This window comes from Charadrius vociferus, unplaced genomic scaffold, assembly GCF_000708025.1.
Source record: "Charadrius vociferus isolate BGI_N301 unplaced genomic scaffold, ASM70802v2 scaffold52, whole genome shotgun sequence".
Classification (NCBI taxonomy): domain Eukaryota; kingdom Metazoa; phylum Chordata; class Aves; order Charadriiformes; family Charadriidae; genus Charadrius; species Charadrius vociferus.
In genome coordinates, this window is record NW_009647572.1 from 4,801,309 (window position 1) to 4,820,422 (window position 19,114).

The window sequence follows — 19,114 nt, forward strand, 5'->3', positions numbered from 1 at the left end:
GTACCCAGCTATTCAGATTTTATCAAGATAATATTGAAGAGAAGTGCTCTGCATATTAAGAATGGGTTATCTTTTTGTAATAGAGATCTAAAACTGCTGCGGGTAATGTAAAGGTCTTTTTTTTCGTGACCCCTTTTTAAGTTTCTGCTCTGCGTCTCTTCAGATGCTATTAACTCATGTTGTACAAGATCAGGGTAAGATCTTCTGAGTCACTGCAGATGTTCATCGATTCTGCATTAGGGTGAGAGGAAAACAGTGGGAGTGCTGAACACAGAGATTCCTGTGCATGTGGAATCTTCTGCACACGTCACAGAAATGCACTGACATTACATAGCTAGGCAGTACCAAAAAGTCTACTAGTGCATGTCTTTGGATAGCAGATTGGCATCTAGTCTGTATTTCTTAGTTCTCTTAAGGGACTTAATTTCCAGATTTTTTTTCCCAGCGCACTAGGTCACAGGAACGTATACGGTAGATTTAAATTGCCTTTTACAGTATTTGCTGGCCATTTCATTCCCCACTTCTGTTTCCTTCTCGAGCTAAACAGGTCAATAGTTGCCACCTGGACCACAGTGCTTATGCCAGCAGAAGCCTGTAGCATAAATACAGTTAACAATAGACCTTGACTGGATACACCCGCCTTGGGAAGATGATGCTCCCGGCTCCAAACAGATGTCATTGACCAGCAGTGACATCTTATGTCAGAAAAAGAATTTGATATCACAAGAAGATACAGCTGTAGCCACCATTATTTGATTGAGACATAGCAACTGCAGATGAAGGCTTCATTGTGTGAAAGGCTATATACTGAAAAAAAAAAAAAACGAACAAAAATCCCTGTGAGCTTTCCGTAAGAATGCCATACAAGGAGAAAGAGAGGACCTAAACAGTACAGCAGAATGATCACCAGGTAACAATATGGCACTGCTATTCAGCAAAAGAAGGAGAAATTACACTACATTAGCCACTGAACCATTACCAGATTTTTTGTAGTCATATTAGAGGTGGTCAAGAAGAGAATTCTGAATCTGTATGAATTTCTGACACTTTGGAATCTGTTCTTATTCTGATTAAAATGAAAAATCCAAATGTCAACATTTTCTGAGATACAGTCCCAGGGAAATATTTTTTTTGGAAATGTCAGAATTTCAGTACAAGTTTCTTGTTAAGAATGTTGAATCATTAAACTACAAGAGATTATATGTGTGTAGCTATATCTGCTATTACTTACGACACATGAAATCGTTAAACATTATTGAGAACAATCAAAATGAAACTGTGATTCACAGTATAAATGAAAGATGATGAAATCATAATGAGATAGTCTTATCATACTGAAGTGAGAAGTCTTCCTGTGACACTACTTCGATTAGTTTCAGTAATTATGTAGGAATAATATTATGTTTAATGATATTGTCATTATTGTCATGACAAATGTCATGACAATTATTGTCATGATGGTTCAAATTTGTAAGTCCATTTTATACAAACAAGACCACAAGCACAGTGATTGCCTTATGTTACTTATTTACTGTTAACTCTATGGCATTCAGATTGTTTCATAATCAGTGTTTCATAACGCACCCAGATATGTTTTGCATTAAAAAAGCCAGCAATTTGTCTATTGACAGGTGCTTGGCTAGCAATGAAAATAAGTTTTGATTCCAGTACAATAACCTTGCAACTTAAATGGAATTATTGTTAAATTAATTACAATTTTATTCCAAAAAGTGATTACATACTTGTTTTTATATGTTCTTGCATTTATATTTTCACAGCAGCGTTTATGGGAATTTAGCTATACAACTCCCATAACTACAGTGAAAATTTATTCCTTGGTGTATTATTTTGTAGTCTTCCATAAATAACAACGTTGAGGTTTATGGGTTAAGTATATTATTTTTTTGTCAGCTATGTATCCGGGTTTCTTTGGCTGCTGGGAATTAATTTATAAAAGAAACACTCATAGACAATACTTCTTGTGCCCTGTAGCATGCTTAGATGTTGAAAGAGTCTTTTACTGTGGATTTCATTGCTTCAGTGGGTTTTAAAAAGCGTTTATTAAATTTGGTGTTTCATTGAAAGAAAATCACAAGATACAAGAGTCAGAAATCTCGCTCCCCTAAAAAGCTTAAGCAGTATAGTTTGTTAAGGTCCCCCAGTGCCCTCACCAGGGATTTTCCCTGATCCAATAAAGGGGGTAGGATCCATCAGACTCCAGAGGAATTGGTATAGAGCAGGGTGTGTGGGTGTGTCTGTACGTGGGGGGATATAATTTACTCTATTGCTGGGTGCTGGGCAGTGCCCTCGCTGGGTCTGTGCATGACCAGCATCCCACAGGCAAGCCTTCACACAGTCTGGGACACCTGGATGTAGGGTCTCAGGCACAGTCCTTGGATATTATGGCCTCATGTGGACAGTCTGCTGTTTGTTCAGAAAAGAAAAAGTTATACTCCAGGCTTCAGTTAAATTTGATATAGAAATGAATAAAATCGTCAACACAGCAGCCTCCACAGTATTTGTTTTGTTAATAAATTCCATTGATTTTATTCTATTCCTCTCATTTTTAGCTATGGTATAGCACTGAATGCTATTTGTTAGGTTGCTCTTGTGACCTCACCCATTTAATTTCCTGAATAAGCCACCAAACGAGATGCCGCGGGCAGCTAACCCCATCAGAGCTATTTTTACCAACCTGTCTAGAGATGAACACACACGCATACAGGTAGCACTGCCCAAGTTATGTTCCAGTGGCAATTTCAGATTTTTTTTTTGAACCAGAAAGGCCATGTGTAATTCAATTTTAAAAAGACTTCTGAGCACCAATCTTGTCATGAGCATCCAAGATGCAGGCAAGTGTCTGTTGTAACTACACCTTGAGCCAGCTCTGCTTCCTTCGTACCTGTCTTACCTGTTTTTTTCCATGTAGTGCTTTTTTGGATCTCTGAAAAGGAACTCTACTGTAAATCTGTCACTGAATCCCCCTCCTCCTCTCCATGTGGAACGATGAGGAGAAGCAGCCAGGCCGTGCCTGCCTCCACTTGTGCCCTTTTCTCTCTCCCGTCTCTGCTCTGACCTCTCAGCCACCTCCATGCACTTCAGCACTGGCCGTCTCATTTACATGCGTGTTTCATGTCAGCTGGGTATAACCCTCATCTTTCTCCCGGTTCTAGAACACAAACATTTACATCAAGGCTCTTGTCCTCTGCACAGGTTCAGGTATTTCTTGTTAGAGTCAGGGGGATAATAACGCTCCTGCTGGTTCACTGTCCCGCACAAATACGTGCTTACCTTGATACTGTCACGTGCTGTTTGGTGCAGTAAATTTTCTCCACATTTCTCTTGAAAATGTATTTCCATTGATTTGTTTTATCTAGTTATCTGACACATTTTTACAGATTTTCTCAGTCAAGGCCTACTTGAGAGCAGAAATACTGTCCTAACTGTTCCTTCTACTAGTCCTGATTGTTTCATGATAAGTTAACAACATAGTACTAAATTAATCTTTTGGGTCAGTGTCTCCATTCTCCTTAAATCCTACTTAGTGCAGCCGGGATAATAAAATCAGTTTATGCTACTGCACAATTCAGTAATGCAGCATTTAATAAGCCCAAATATTAATTTGACTATTGTAATACTGGATATCAGCATCCTAAGTAATTACACCTGAATTTTTAAAGTCTTTTTTTTTTCTTTCAGACAACATAATTATTTGCAGGTTATAACACAGCACAGAGGATTTGTCTTTGTCAAATACGTTTTTTATTTGCTAGCTTTAACCACTCTCAATAGATCTGATTGTTACCATGCAGAAAAGTGGAAAAAAGTAGATAAGTGAATGAATTTCCATTTCATCCTAAGCTTGAAAATTCTTCAGGCAAAGCTATTCGAAGTACAGATAAATTAAAATGTAATTTACTCTTTTCTTCCACTTCAGAAATTAATGCCTGTGTTCTTTGTTTAGCCCCTATTATTCATATAATGGCAAGTTCTAGGTCACTGCATACAGGCAGCTGATATTTAGCAACTGATCTTAGCGGGGCTTAATTGGTTTTCTTGTGACAATTGTATGTTTCCCAAATAAAGATCAAAATGCATTCCTACTAGCAAATCCTTATTTTCCAGAAAAACATCTATAAGGGAGCACTTCAACAAACAAATGCTACGAACACTGGTATTGTTTCCGAGTTTAATTTTTCTCCAGCTGTAATCCAATTTTTAGTAAAAATTATGGAAATGGCTGCCATGGATTTCAGGGCTAAGTGCATAACATCTTATTCCTTTATTTGGAATTTATTTGTCAGAATTCTTTTTACAGAGTTAGGTCCTCTATTGTAATGTGATCATTTCAAGATTTTGGTGTAAAACTGGTACAACAAAACAAACAAAAATTCTATACAAAGCAGAGCGTGGTTTAATTGCAAAAAGTCAACATAAAAATCTTTATTCATCTACCCTGACACCATCTTCCGGAACGTGTCTGGATAGTGGCTTCATAAGTTAGTCTTTTTGAGGTGGGCAGAGGGGTACTATTCATTTCTCCACCTTCTCTTTTTTTTTTTTCCAAACCATAATATTAGAGATGTCTCCAACTTTATTTTAGAAACATCTAACCATTATAGCTAAATTGAATTCTTTCATTTCTATTGAAAAACATTTCTTGCTACTTCTTTTATTGAGAACTGCAGGTCAGGATCCTCATCCTGTATATCATCTTTGGCTAAAACCATTCTCTCATTATATATAAAGGATTTTCTTAAGACCTGGAGCCTGAATGATAGATCTAAGAGACAGCCTGTCCTGTCCATTTACTAAGATAAAGCTCTCACTACCTTGCATCTCAACAGCGGAAAGTATATCTTTTTTTTATTTATTTTAATTCCAGATTAGAAAAGACAGCCATCCCCACTAATAACCATAGAGATGCTGCTACAAAGATTTTGTTTCTGGTCCATAACATCTTAACCATTATTCATCTCTTCCTTTGTTTTCTGTCTGTCTCCCCTTCAATATCCTGTTCAATATATTTCTATTCTCTGTGTCCAGTCTGCATCCAGTCTTGCCAGTACTTTTTCCTTGACTGGACCACAATTATATTCTCTGTCACCAACCTGGGAAAATTTTCAATCAAACACCTCTGTGCTTGACGGTCCCCTGTGCCACTTGGGAGGAGCTACTTGTACACAATTGTATTTGTCTTTTAGTAAACCCTTTTTTTATTAAATTGCCTGGGAAAAAAAATTGGCAAAAGTTGGGCAACAGATATGGTAGCAGCACTGCCTGTCATATTGACATGCATGGTCTTTATTTGGAGTTTGTACCTATTTGATGTTTCATCTTTCACATTTAGAATATTGATTCTTTGCAGACGAGACCTTTTGTTATTAGCTTCTAATACAGTGGCATGCTAGCCCATGAGAAAGACTGATGCTAATATAGATAATGACAATAACAACATCAGCAAGTTACTCTGGGAAATGATCATGCACGGAATGCTCTCATGACTGGAGAACTGCAAAAATGAGCTTTTTGCTCTCTTTTTCTTTACAGTGAACTCTGACCTGTCATCAGTTTGTGACTTATGAACCACAAAATTAGTTAAGATTCTGGTCCAGTGCAAGGTATTACATGCTGTGTACAGTCACTTTATGAAAATTTTAACATTTAACTTTCTGCCATTTACACTAATGCAATGAAACCAGTATGAGTTATGTACAGTCTTTGGGCATTCTCTTATGAGTCACACTGGTGTGTGTACCATAACGAGACACTGCCACCAGTCACCTGTGCTGTGACTGAATGATGAGCCTTTACACTACAAAGCAAACTACAGCAAAAAATACATAGCTCCAGAGGAACAATATGCCACAAGGAGCAGCCTATGAACTCTTTTAGCGTATGCCTGGAATTATTTCAGATGACTCTAAAGTAATGTGAAATGTGTCAATTGTCACATAACGAGGTGCAAGCATGACAGCGAAGTGCTTCTTTACAGTGTGTTTGTTACCACTTTTACTTATTTCTTTGGCATTGGTGCATCAGACTATGAACAAAGTCATAAGAATAAGGGAAATCTGTAGTCCTAGGTTGCTTTCTGGGATTGTTAAACCCATGACAGGAAGAAGGTGTTATATGTGCTACGTGGACTAAAATCACATAAATTTGAGGAAAATATGGTAACTTAAGCACTGAGGTGCTTGAGGCAGGCAAAGGTTTAGAAGTGTAGGTGGCATTTAACTTCTAGAAATACAACGAGCTTTTTAACACCTAAAACTCCCTTTGAATATGGGTAAAAGTCATAGTCTTAAAATGCTGATTTTAATGAGAAAGACAACCTTCAAGAAGCTACTCTTATTTCACATTTAACCAATGTTGAAGAATAGGAGCAGTGAGATAAGCAGGCCATTTAAGGGTTAGTTTTTACCTTCAGTGAGATTTGCAATATGTTTGTTTTTTTTTTTCCATGTCCAATAGAATATACTTCAATACCTTCTCTCAATATAATGAAGACAGTGAAACTTAAATCAAGGTATGGGAGGGCTTCCAAACCCCATTTTCTCACAGTGTCACAGGTCTCCATTGCTTAGTATAAGGTTTCTCAGGAGCAATTCCTCTATAGTCTCTAATGGCAAGTTATAAAAAAAAAGCATTTCAATATCTACAGTATGTTTTAAATAAAATTTAGAAACCTAAATCCAAAAGAGAGATCTGAAAGAACATTGATTAACCTAAGAACTGCTTAAATCTCCATGAGACCATGATTCATGACCTAGATACCTAGATATCTACAGTGTTCATAAGGGTTTCATCTCACTTAATTTGGATCTGTAGTGTCAGGATTTAAGTCTGAGCTGGTCATTCAAACCTCTATAATATATGACCAAAAATACTAAGGGTACCATTCAGTCCTACTATTTTAGGCATTAACATTAGCATGAGATCTATTACACCATAGAAGTATCCACTTCACTGACCACAAGAAGAGTTTGCTTTGTATGCACACATATTTGCTCAGATGACTCAGAGTCCGATGGGTCTACATTTTTATTAGGAAACTTAATTTGATGCCTACTGCATATGCCCAGATTCACCTTCATGGAGTGGTTCAGTAGCTTTTAAGTGCCTCACTTGTACATAAGACTGTTTCTAATTCAGCACTAGACCTAGATCTCCTGAGGTGAGGAATCTAATAGACACTGTCTGAAACCATCTATGCTAGAGTGACAACAAAGAGCAGATTGCTGAGGATAGAAATCTGTGTTGGATCATGCAAATTCCAAGACACGAATGAAGTACCTAAGAAGAGAAAACTGCTTTAACCTCAAATTTTGTGAAACATAAGAAAAAATTTCCTGCAGGATCAGTGGATTGCTTCTTCAGCATGATGTAAACACCCTCTGGACCAGTGCATTTGTTCTGGATAATCACGTATTTCATGCTGACTTGTGACTTCTATACCCTGAGCCTGGCATGAAGGAACGGTAATATTTAGATCAATAGCTGTTGTGGCTTTTACTGCTTAAATCTCAGTGCTTGATGTTTCGTGAAGGGAGGGTTCATCTACTACAAACAAACCCACTCATGTTCAGGATTTAAGAACAGATGAAATTCTTCGAGAGAGGAGAAGGACCCTCATGTGAAACTAACATAAAGCTGTACACTTTTTGGACCTATTAGAAAAAGAAAAATCTGTGGTGCCATGTGCCCATATGCCTATAAATGCATCTGTGTAGAGTTATCTTTGTTTTGAAATCATTTATCTGACAGAATGGTTCCTATTCCGGTAGGCCCACCTTCTTTCTCTAGAGTCCCACAGCTGTAGTACTCACTTGGCATAATGTTTTGAAACTACAGATGCTCTAATAACAACAATATACTTCTGGGACACCAGAAAGAGGATACAAAGCCAAACACGAAGGGGTACATTTCCTTTTTAAAACTGAAATTGTCTCCTGTGAAAATTACAAGAATTTTAATGTATTTGAAATTATTTTTTTCATATCTCAACAGTAGAGAGATAATAGGACGGACACTACAACCACAAAGCAAACAGTATGTATCTTATCTCTAGGAGTACAAATATATGTAGTATTTACATTCCTACTTTCTGAGGCAACTTTTGCCTGAGAGAGGTTTTCAGTTATTCTAGCTATACCAGCTCCGAGGATCTGAACTAAAATGAGAATGGGGGTAGCATAAGAAAGAAGTGTGTACCACTTCTTCCTGTGCCAGCAATGGTAGTGTGGTAATACTGGTGGTATTGTTAAATCTAAACACTAACTGGTTTATTATGAAATTATTATGGCAACACTAACTGTTTATTATGAAATGACCATGAAAGATGCGTTTCTCTTTATCATTGCATTTCATCAACACAAAACAATATCAACAGATCATTCTGCCTAGGAAAATACTCTGTCATTATCACTTACTTGCTTGAATTTTTTTATTTTTTTTTTTTCCATTTAGAGGAATGCGAAATAACCTGCTCATGATCACTTTTCAAGAAACTAGGTCAAACATTTGGAGAGATATAGAGTATTTTGTTCACAGCGGTAATACACTATATATCACCTGTTGTTTTAGGATCTGATCATTCCCCTAGTGAATTAATGCTACTTTACAGAGTGGAATCTCAAAGATAACGTTCAAAATTTCCCTGGGAAACTTCTACTCTGAGTGATACTTTCTCCTGGTCAATTGAAATATACATTCCAGTGGGAAAATGACGTCAAAAATGAAGCCTCTACATTGCTCATCCAAAATATCAGATTGCTATTAAGCTACAGTGGAAAAGAACCCTGAAAAAAAAGACTTTGGAATCAAAAGTAAAGAATGGAGACTAGGGACAGGGGCTGGCCAAATCATCTAAGAAACTCTTTCTGTCTGTGCTTTGCAGACATAAAGTAGTCCATGACATCCAAGTGTACTCATGAAGTTGCTTCGGAAATATTTAGGTTTGATAGTAGTCCACAGTCCAAAATTTCTGTGGAGGATATTCCATGCTGGGGAGGTTTTGGATCACACTATGAAGGTAAAATAGAAAGAAAAGAAAAAAAAAACACAAAAACACAAAAACCCAAACAAACCAAAATAACCAAACAACCAAAACCAAAACCAAAACCGACAAGGAGAAATATAAACTGAGCAGAAGGTTGACTGTGGAGGTGTGATCATTTGAGAAGTGAAAATTAAAAAGTTGCTAGATACTCCCCATTACAACAAACTTGCAAGTGTCCTCCACCTACTACAAAATTCCCTAGGAAAAAATCTTGCTATAGCATATACTCATTGATTTTCCCCTCCAAAAGGATTATCAGACTACATCAGACCAATATCTTAGTGGCACAGTGAACTGGTTAATGAAGGAAGAATCTCATTAATCACTAGGGAAATACTCTTCAGCAAGCTGATTTTCTCCATCATTCATTTAGATGAAAGTACTAAAAAATTTAGATTGAAAGCCTGTCAAAGCACAATCATGGTTTATCTGGGAATATCACTAAAAGGTTGCCTACAAAAAGTATGTGTGTGGGGGGTGAGGAGGAGTTAACTGGATTTGTGCCTTTGTTCATTTCTGTGGGATATTCAACAGATCTTACTGTTTAGTAATTTTATCACCTCATAGTGGTCTTCCTTAAGACATTTGGTCTTCTCTGGTTTTGCCAGAGGAGACGTTGATGTTTATGTCTGGAGACATGATGCTCATGTTTCTCATGCTTACCATTTGTTCTCATAGCCAGAACAGCTATTTCCTGAGTGGATTTTTTCACTTTTTTTTTTTTTTAACTCACGTAGCACTTGCATATGTATGGTCTCTGACTTGGAGGTGGGCTGGGTGGTCCCTGTCATTCGTTTTCAGCTGAAAGAAACAAATGAACTAGAGCAATGAATTCTGTAATAAGCTCCCTGACAGCTGTAATCTAATTTCAGCAGCTCATAGCCTTTGCATTTTACTCACAAGGTCCTATTTGAATTCTCTAGTGAACAGTCATGCATTGAAGTATAATTTGTTGTCTAAGGCATATAATTTCTTTAAGCTCATACTGAGATCGTTTTCTGTTCTGGTAGACCTCAGAGGGTATAACCTCTGGATGGGAAGCTTGCCTTAAGAATTACATTGTGCTTATACCCACAGGAAACAAATATTGCAAGTTGTTCTCTGAACTGAATAGCTAGGGTACAGTCCTGCTTTTCACTACAAAATCTTGACCTTAAATGTTTAAAAATTTCTATTTTCTATGCATCTGTCCACTGTATGCGAGGATTCAGCCATAGAGTCATCCTGTCCTTCAATAGCAATTGTCAAAAAAGCTCAGTAACAACAATATGCAGGAAACATTAAAAAAAAAATTCTTCTATTAAAAAGAATGAATTTTGTTCAGACTGGGAAGAGCTGGGTGATGCACAGTTTCAAATGTTTAACATCCTGAATCCTGTAATATCCTAAAATCCTGCATTTTATATGTACCTGGAGTATATATCAATATGAACCTCTTGGATCGTTCAGTTCAGTAATGTACTACAGCAGACAATTATGTCATGACATATACTCTAGTTATCTAAATGCAACATGACATTACTGCATCCATTAGGGATGCAAAATCCAGGGGCTATTTTAGATTTGCCCATTAGGAAGTTATCCTGAAATGGTAAATTGGAGCTCGTCTGTCCTCTGCTTGGAGGCCACTTGAAGCTGATCCGCTGATGCTCTGCAGTAAATGAGAGGCAGCTAACCCCTCTTCCACTAAATGAAAAGCTGCCTCGCTTTATCTTGATTCTACAGAGGGAATGAACCTGCATGTGGGCAGACAATGTGAGTGAGTGAGTGAGTGAGTGAGTGAGTGAGTGAGTGAGTGAGTGAGTGAGTGACCTCTTGTATAAGTGGGGTGATAAAAACTTAGTTACTTTCCATGGAAGTAGAGAAAATTCGCTTACATTTACCACTGGAAAGGAGGAGCTTATTATTACAGTAAGTGTATCCATGTTTTTATACCTCATTAACTTGGAATGATTCAAAGTAGCTTATTCTTAACTTATTTAAAATACTTTCACTAACCTGACTTTTTGAATTTTAGCTTTGGGTCCTTTTCAGTTGCTTTAAACACAATGGCCTGACATCTACCTTAAAATAGTGATTTGTGTTCTTTTATGGGGAAGTCTTTTCAGAAACTAACTCTCTGAGGGTTAGACATTTGGTTTTGAATTTCCACGTAACTTTATTCATGATGAGTTATCCTTGTTTGTTCTTGGGCTAGCATTTCCCTTCAGTTTATGTAACATTTATTCCCCAGTGCTTTTACAGATAGCAGTCTTGTCCCTTCTGAGCTTCAAGTTTGCTAAACAAGATGAAGCTTATTTGTCTCACCCTTCTCTGACAAAGCTAGTAGCCTTTCTTCACTTCTGCATTCCAAATTCATCTGCCTTGAGCATGTGTACAGTGTGTACGTTATTACTAGTCAGGTTTCAATAGGGTCTTTTAAACAAGAATTATAATTCTCATGTGCAAGAATATCTTTCCAAAAGCAAACTCAGGTAAATTAAGTTTTTCTGAATCACATTATATTAGTAATTAATAAGTATCTTGTGACTATCTAACACACTTAGGTGACTGTCTCCCTGTGTTGCTTCTCCTTACTGATCTCCCAGCTCAATGCAAAAAGTCAAGGGCTTTAATTTTTTCCTTTTGAATTTCTGCTAATTTCTATTATCTCAAGAATATCTAACTTCTGCCATACAACACCCCAGTCCTTCTATATTGACAATGTCGTCTTTGCACTTGTGCCATTGTCAAACATCAGTAACGCAAACCAGTTTTCATGCCAACATCATGAGCTGAGGAATGCACTACTCACACTTCCCCACTTTACGTCATAACATGTTACCTTCTTGTCTTTAACTAGTTTCATACTCATTCAGCAATTTTTCTATCATCTCTAATTTAGCTGTTTTTCCACAACACTGCAAAATTATTATTTTTTTTTTTTTAATCCTATAAGACCAGATGCTTTATCAAAGAAATATAGATTAGTTTGGCACTCCTACCATGGGAATCTAATTGGTCTTATTAACCCATTTTCCGTTGTGGAATGGCTTTAGTAAATTCCTTCTTCAATACCTGTTCTGTAGCCCGGCACACTGTAACATCAAACTAATGAAGCTGTGTCCTTCATGGCCACATCTGGTGACAATAAGATCATTTTTTTCTCTTGAAGATGTAATGCCTGTTTATTTATATTTTCCTATTTATAAATGATAAGAAAGTGGAGTTTGGTCTTTCTTGGTTTTGCAAGAATACCATATTAAATGTCTCAAAAATATTTGGAATCATTCTTTACCTGAAGAAACTCCATTGTTGACATTTTAACAAAGATTTAACATCAGACAAGTGTGTGTAGAGTACTAGAACTAAATAGATGTTAACTAAACTCCAAACAGTTTAGTCAATATGACTTTTCCTTTCTCAGTCATGCAGGATCCTTCTGTCTCGTGATTAGAAAGATAACTCAAAGACTTACAAGATCTGAATCTATAACAAGAAAAGATCCAATAAAATTGATTACATTTGGGCTGAACACCCATTTATAGTGCACCAAAAAAAAAAAAATCTACTGTTTCTTTTTCATATCACCTGTAGTAATAAATCTGAACAATACAGAAAGAGATAATATTAGGTATCAACAAAAAGATTCCCTCATAAATTCCACAACCAGTCAAGCAATACTGTGACAACATTCCATCTAAGTACTCTAAGATTCATTAGATCTTTTAAACTTTGGATACACATTTGAGATAACAGGTATATTTTTAATTCATAAACCATATTTTTAAAGTGAGGCAAATAATTACAAAATACTTGGATGGCCTGACTTCTTATCTAACAGAAACCAGATATTGTCAGTGGTCTAACTCCATCAGGTTATACTTGGTTTCTACACTCACATGCAGAATCAAAAATCAGACTCATACAAGGCCACTCCATCAGTGCTGAATGGCCCAGCTGGTTTTAAGGATAAAATGAAATCACAGGTGGTCAAGAAATCACTCAGTGAAAAGCAAAATGTAGAAGAGCCTAGAAAAAAGCTAAAGATGAGGATCTGTATTTTAATATGTCCAAACAGCAAAAAGATAAACATGAACTTAGTGTCTATGATGAAAGCTATGGTGATATCCCTGGGACACCCATGAGGCAACTTTAAAGAGTGTTTTGAAGGAATAGGCTGAATTTACACTGTGCTACAATTCAAAGAAATGAAGTTACTTTGCATCTAGTATAGAAAATCCTCTAACGGCGTCACAACAACAAAACCATCATTTCTTTCGTCTTATGAACGCCACAGAGTGTCACATGAGATATTGACTCCGATCATCCTCTTCATTTAACTTCTTTTACATTGGGTCAGTAAAGCAAAGAATTTTAGTGTTAACCTGCTCAGCACAATCTATTCAGCTGCAAGTAGAGGCTGCTTATTGCTTGTACAGAGCTACTTTAGTATTACTGACATAGAGAATATAAACAGGAAGGCAGATATGCCAGGAAAACTACTGTATGCTTCATTTGTCCCCAGAAAATGGAGCAATGTTTCAGTATCAGTCAGAGATGCCCTATAAACTGTGGAGCAGCCGTGATCTTCCTCAAGCCACATTATCAGGCTGATCTGCTGTCTTTGTTTTGTCTTTCCATGTGGCATGTCCTGGTTTCACTCTGTGCCCCTTGGCTATGCCATGTCAGAGAATATCTTTGCAACATTTTCATACATCAAGCAAAAGGATATTTATGAACTCCCATTAGGTCGTTTCCCTTTATAAGTAAATGACCACAATGTTTTTTAGGCCAAATGGCATGTTTTATACAGTCCTCAACAGCATCCCAGAAAGAGCTTTTGTTGGTTAAAGGAGTCTATTGTCAAAGTACCCAGTACAGATAAATACTTCAATTTCTTGAAAGTTATATATTAGAAAATATTTTCCAGAAGAATAAAAACATCATTCTCAAGGCAGATAGAAAAGAAATAAAATAATTTCCTTTCCATCAAATAATAAGAGTATAAAAATGTATTAAATTTTTTATGTCTGGAAAGACATTTCAATACAAAAATTTACCCATTTTGGAAAATCTATAGGCGTGGAATATATGAAACAGGAAAGAATTACACTGTCTTGAACATCGAATTTAACTTTCCATTAGCTTATGTTGATGATTAAATTATGCTGATGTGAGGGTTATTGTGCCCTTGAGCCAAAGTTTAACAGTCCACTTACAGTTTAGTAATAGAGATTTTAAGGAATGATGATTCTGTCATACTGCTGGTATTATAACAGATATATTTGGATGGCTGTTCACATAGAAATGTATTTAAATGAAATGAGCACCACATCAATCACGATATGCAACACATCTTGGATTTTTTCTGGCACTTTATCTATTTAAGTTACGTATAAATTACATATACTGTGAATATCAGTAGTTAAAGTAATACTAGCCTAAGAACAATGGAGATAGATAGCAGAAATATTTTGTTACTTCACTGTGACCTACAACATCATTGCCGATTGTGAGATTATTTCCAGAACTTGCCTCACCATTTTCACTTTGTAGAGATTTCTGCATCATTCTTAAAACTCATTATACTGCAGAAGCACAGACCTTTGTTGAGAGATGACATATCACGTGCCTCAAAATGTATACTTACTGACTGCATGGCCCTGAAATAAGGTGCTCAATGTTAATAATAGCCATATAATAATATTAATAATCCAATTTTAACATTACAAAGCTTTTTAGAGTTTTTTTTTAAACATCATAGACGAGAGGCATTTCATTCACTCCATTTGGTTTGATACCTTACCTCTTCTATCCTACCCTAGTGATGTGTCCTTAAATTTTTCTGAGGCAAAGTGACAACGACTAAACTTCAAAACTATATCCAGTAGCAGTTATATGCCTTGAAATAAAGGCTCCTCTTTTCCTAAGGATGTTTTCTGCTTTTTCCTATTTCCAAAATCATGACAAAAAAGAAAAAAGGTCCATCAAATCAAAGTCTTTATTATCAAAAGCTGTAGATAAGTAAAAACAATTCATTATCCAAGCTTCTGGAAAATCTGTCAGACTAAACGTAAGTGTTTCTGCATAAGAAAAATCACCAAGTTTTTAGAGTAAGCCAAGCTCTTCCTCTTATAAAGTACAAAATGATCTGTGCAACTCTGCAGGGCCAATTGCATATTCTACATGTGTTGAATGACAAAGAATACAGATGGAAAAACATTGTATGTGGGTCTTATTTGCACATGTCCCTGATCTGAGAATAAATACATGTATGGAAGGATAGCTGTGGGTCCCAAAGCCCTGCAATTAGTTAAAAAAAAAATCATAGGAGCACAAGAGCAAAATATCAAACTGTCTCAATATTCTCCCTCTGCCAGAGGCTAAAAGAGGGTTCCTGAGGCAGAGTACAGGAAGCATGACCTGTACAAAGTGATTGTTTCTAGAAAAGAGTAATTTAGTACCTTGAGACAGAGGTTATGGTTGAACCATAATGTTAACTGTTCTCCAATGGAGCTCAACTTTATGAATTTATTTTTGAACCCGTTTATACTTTGACCTCCATGAGACCTGTGGCACTGAGATCCACAGTTTAATAATGGAGAAATACTGACAAACTGCTCCCAGTTTACCTTCTCCACACTATATATGCTTTTATGAACTTCCATTGTCTTTCCCTTCAGCTGCGTCTTTCCAGTCTGAAGACTCATAGGCTGTTCTGTCTTTATACTTCTGCTTTTAGAGCACCCTGTGGCAATGAGTTGCACAGTTAAATAAATGAGGAAACAAAATAAAATAATTCCCGTCTCTCTTCTCCACGCTACTTACAACAGTACAAACACTTATGTGATCTTTCTTTAAATTGCCTTTTCTAATCTGAAGAGTTCGGGTCCATTTTATAGGTAAGATTCACTTTTTAATAGGCGATTGCTTTAAACCTTTTGTAATCTTTGCTGCACTTCTTTGTGCCTTTCTTAGTTCTTTGTTTCTTTTTGATAAAGGAAAACTAGAACTTGCAGAAGTTCTTAAGTTAAAGGCACGCCATGGATTCTTAGTGGCATAATGATTGCTCTATTTACTTTTCATTCCTTTTCAAATAATCCTAAACAGTCTTTTTGCTTTTCTGACCATTGTGGAGCATGTGATGAGCTTTTCAGAGAACTATCTAATAAGATCTTTTTTTTCTAAGTGATTGTAAGCAATTTCAAGTCTATCATTATGCATATATTTTTCCCCATGTGCATTGCTTCTCACTTACTGAATTTCATTTGTCATTTTTCCACTGAATCATTCAGTATTGTGAGACTGTGCTGTCTTTATAGGCAACCAGTTGTAGTTTCTGCTATAAGAAAATTGTTTCAGAGGCAGATAACAAAGGTAAATCACACAGACCTGTTGTAGTGTGTTACTGTCCTTTCTGACCTGTATTCAAGAACCAATGATAACCACTTTAGATCTTTATATATATCTTTATGGCCAGACTGATATAAAATACAGATTAATATAAAACATACATTTTTAACACTTTATAATGAAACGTACACAGTAAGTTAACAGAGCCAGGGTGAGGAGGGAGGATTGACTTCTCACTAAGGCAAAAGCTGTTTATTAGCTAGCAAAGTAGACAAAATGACATCTGATTTAACAAAGACACATTAGCATTTCCAAGGATGTGGATTAATCCACTTCTTTGGATTAAGCGACATGACAAGATGCCTGTCTCATGCAAAAGGAAGACATAAAAATTGTTTTGGGGAAAGAGATTATATGTCTGGAATCTTAGAGGATTTCAAAGGAGAGATTGGCTATAAAAGCCAATGTACATCACCAAGACAGGGTGCTCTCTAATAATGCAACATAAGGAGCATGATAAGCAAAAAATAGGAAATCCCTGACAATCACCTTGTCTGGACAACTTATCACACACCAATTAAATATGAGAAAAAGGATGAAAAATATAGCTGTTTCTCACCCTAACATTAAAATGAGCAGGTTAAGCATAGTTTTTCTCTCCTCCTCCCCTTCTTTTTTTTTTTTTGTAAACTTTTGTAGCTGTTTTTCCTCTTTTGTATGTTGTAAACAAAATAATTTATTCTGCATTTTACTTACCATGGTTTGAGTTAGGGGTATGGTAGAGCAAAATACAACCAGTTAGTAAGTAACAATAAGGCATTCCTCACACAAAAGTGAAACAAATCTGTTAAATAAGCTTTGTAAGATGTCCATGGCAGAACTCAGATTCCCAAGATATTATTTGGAGTAACCAAAGCATAAAAGGGTGTGCCCATTTGCATCTACCTAAGGCAGATAGAGGAGTGGTGATTGGAGGAGGGGGAGGGCAATCAGGAGAGTGATTAGTGTTTCCTGTAACTACTGGGAATCAGGATGGTTTTCTACACTGGGGATTCTGACTGGATCCTGTAAGTGCCTTGTAAGTTTTCTTCAGCTGCTCTTTATGATAAGGTATGAGAATTTTTCACTTCATTATTCTTCATCCTTGTGATTATTTAATGAGGTACTGAACAGCAGAGATGTAAGCACAAAATCTGGATGATAACCGAGGAAAATGTTCCCCTATCCCCACCTTATGTTTCTTATTCTTCAGTCATTTTCTAATCTTTACAAAGAGGACCTTCCTTCCCTCTTACGTTTTTTGAGGTTTGTTTAGACCCAACTTGAGTGTCTCACATGCATCAATTGCCCACACACTCATTTATTCCTTCTGGTACACCTGTGTCATGCGTCTTACTTCCAAGTCACCTGTTCCACAGTGTGGATCATTTTTCCATGTGTTTATTCATCCTGTTCTTTATTATAGTTTTTAGCAAGCTGCCTGATATGGAAATCTGGTCTAGAATCCTAAATTAATTCTCCAAACACTTTTTGAGTTTTAAATCCTATTTTTCTCCCTCCATTCCTTTAATAAGATTTTAATAAACAGTAGATTATACCTCAATTAGAAATTTATCAGCTTCTTTTTTGAGAGTCTCATGAACTTTTGGGTAAATGTAATTAATTCCATCTTTCTCTATTTTTGTTTTCATCATCCTCATAGAGTCTTAAATATCCAAGGCAACAGTCACAATGCTGGTCAGAGCAGAGATCTAATGTCCTTTCATTTTGACCACATCTTTCAGGCTAGTTCCTAGCTAGATACATTCAGTAATCAGAATATTTTTGTGCTGAAGTATATTTTATATTATACACCACTTCATATGAATAAACCACAAATCTTTTCAAATGAATTAAAATTATATCTTAGTATAAATTAAAGCAACCTCCTTTTTAAGCTAAGTGGAGAGTAAAAATTAAAGAGAAAATATCGTGATGAATGAGCAGAGATGAATTAAATTCTTCACTGTTTATATATATATTCATGAATATATATGTAATTGTTGAATATATAGTTGTTGAATTAACCACCAGCCACCTAAGCAACAAGCTTAGAGTGCCATTCTCTCTCATGTTCTAAGCATCACCGAAACATGGTCAAAAATTTGAATTCACAAAAATATCAGCCTTCATTCTGGAAGCCTAGCAAGTTTTGTCATTTTATCTTGTGCTACAGAAAGATGCTTCTGTATGGTGAGTCATTCTTTTTCTTGCTGTAGTAAGGCTGTTTCCTGTGAGAAGATATAGTCCTCTAACTTCTGCATCTTTTTATTGCCATCCTGAGGTGAGACAGTGGGGTTGTTCATGAAATTCAAGGAAAGGGTTAATTTTGCTCCAAGCCTGAATACTGAAGAATATTTTTGTTTCACCATATCTCAGTCTTTCTAAACAGCAGAGAAGACTTTGAAATTCTTTTACTTTAGTCAGAATGACACAGTTACAAAAAAATAATGTGGTTTGGAGATAAGTATATGAGGGTGAGTCACCTGTCCTAAAATGGATGTCTCTGATGAATCAGGCTTTGCAGGTCTATATCTCTCCAGTAAGAGCTATAATCTCTTGAAGAAGTCCTCAACTGGCTGTGTCCAGTCACTGAATTTCTGACTGAAGTGAGATAGACGGGGTTCTACTCACACAGTGCTGACGGATAAAATGACCACTTTTTCACTTTAACTCATC